The sequence below is a fragment of the Ruditapes philippinarum genome, unplaced genomic scaffold (assembly GCF_026571515.1).
Source record: "Ruditapes philippinarum isolate M1 unplaced genomic scaffold, ASM2657151v2 ctg19301_1_1_1_1, whole genome shotgun sequence".
NCBI classification, from domain to species: domain Eukaryota; kingdom Metazoa; phylum Mollusca; class Bivalvia; order Venerida; family Veneridae; genus Ruditapes; species Ruditapes philippinarum.
Window position 1 is genome coordinate 1,783 of NW_026860748.1, and position 2,108 is coordinate 3,890.

Sequence of the window (2,108 nt, forward strand, 5' to 3'; positions counted from 1 at the left end):
ACAAATTGGTTTAGAATCTCACAACCTTCACCTTTCTGACATTCTGAGACCTAAACAAATTCAGCGCCTTCTGTGCTTTGATTTAGGTATTGTTCTAGATCTTCCAGAAAAAAGCAAACAAAATCGGCGAATAATTTTAGGCCCTGCGTTAGACCAATCGATATATCAAAACAGTCTAACGAAGTATTACAGTGTTTAACACAGGAAGACACCGAAGGTACATATCATAAATATTCTGATAAATTTTTCATCTTGTCCAAGTTTAAAAAGTTTATACCAATAGCAATACGATAGATTGAATCGAAAGTTTTTTTAATGTCTATTAAACAATAATAAAGACGTGAGTTTTGGAATAGTATTCGTTTCACTAAAGAGTGCAAAACTGAACGAAAATGGAATTGTGCGTCAGTCTGTTTATTATTATCATGCACCCAATTTTCAACCAGTTTTGTTAATACCTTTGTAAATAATTTACCAAAACTACTAATTAATGTACTTATATAATGGTACGATATAACCATAAGACAAAACCTTTGGAAAATAACCGGAATCAAATATAGTGTTAAAACAGTCCTTGAAATGACCGATTAGTATGTCGGACGTCTCAATGAAAAACTTGTCATGGCGCCTTATTTCGCTTAAGATCTTTAATTGTCAATATATTTCATTAAACTGAAGTCGGTGAATCTCATTGGTCATTCTAAAATACAATGTAAAGGATCCCAGCAGGCACATCAACGTTGTTTCAACGTTGAATTATGGTCAGATTTCAACGTTGAAATAAGGTTGGATTTATATTCGGATTTGAAAGTTGAAACAACGTTGAAATTTCAACGTTGATACAACGTTGCAGCTTCAACGTTGGCACAACGTTGTAGTTTCAATGTCATTTCAACGTTGAAAACCCACCATACTTTAACTTTTGGATATAAAGCAAAGTAACCAAGTTTAACAAAATATCAAGACAATATTAAATACTTCAGATATTTTATTTCAAAAATACAGTTCAAGTGCAGCTTAAATTCACTTTAGTAGTTTTATCATTTAAACTACAATCTGTTCCAATCTTTTCTTCTAGATCTTTCTGGGTATGTCAATTGTTTGAGTACTTCTTTGGCTGTCTCTTACTGCTTCTGCAAATAAAAATAAGAAGTTTTAGTTAAAAGTGACTTGGTCAATCTAAAATTATACATATAATTACTCAACTTAGTGATTTCTTTTCATCTTAAAATGCTTTTCTCTAAGTCTTATAATAAAGATTTACATCATAAAACAGCATAGAAATTGAAATATAGCTAAGTTTCATATTGACAGCAAATACAGCAAAATCTTTTTTAAAAAGAAGCTATTTAAAAGTCTCACCTATGATTGGTAAGAAAAACTGCTCCCCGTCAGTTCCTTGCAGCATATTCCAAAGAAATCAACATTCTACGCTGTAGCTAAGACCATTTTATGCAGCATCCTGAAATCAACAAACATGTAAATTTTATATTTAGTTTAATAATATTTTATTGCAACTATATAATACAAGTTATTACAACATTAGCAACAGCCCTTCCCACAAAATTTTTATATAAATAATGTTACACGAATATATCGAAAATAATATATTTTAAGACAAAATAATATCCAGTAGTTGAAAAATTTATACTTTGTATTGTAAAGAAATTCATAAGAATAAATTTCAGTTTAACAAACCTGACAGTCCTTTTCATGTTGAATGTATGGTATACAGGCTAAAGCTCCAATACTCTTAATTTCAACCAGGACCAGGATCTAGAATATAAAATAATATATAATAAAATAGAAATAGATTTCTCATTCCCCATAAATTTACGACTATTAAACTTTAAAGTTTAACACTCAAATTTGTAAAACTTCGACCATAAACAACGTTGAATCAACGTTGTATATACATTGTCTATATATCCGTATGGTCGTCCATAGTTGAATATTGGTTGAACAACGTCACGACCATATTTCAACGTTGTTTCAACGTTGAAACAACGTCGAGTGCCTGCTGGGATAGTTCTTACCATTCTAAAATTAAATTTTAAGGATTGCTCTAAGATAAAATGTAAGGGATAGTTTTGCCATTTTAAAATAAA

The 2,108-nt window shown here is 30.3% G+C and overlaps 1 long non-coding RNA gene across 1 annotated transcript; it reads right to left on the bottom strand.

The window, feature by feature from the left end:
• Positions 1-433: 433 nt before the first annotated feature.
• Positions 434-1,785, bottom strand: LOC132713261 (uncharacterized). Its single transcript, XR_009623424.1, has 3 exons — positions 1,699-1,785; positions 1,363-1,462; positions 434-1,133 (listed from the first exon to the last, which is right to left on the bottom strand). It is a non-coding gene; the product is annotated as an uncharacterized LOC132713261 (long non-coding RNA).
• Positions 1,786-2,108: the final 323 nt, after the last annotated feature.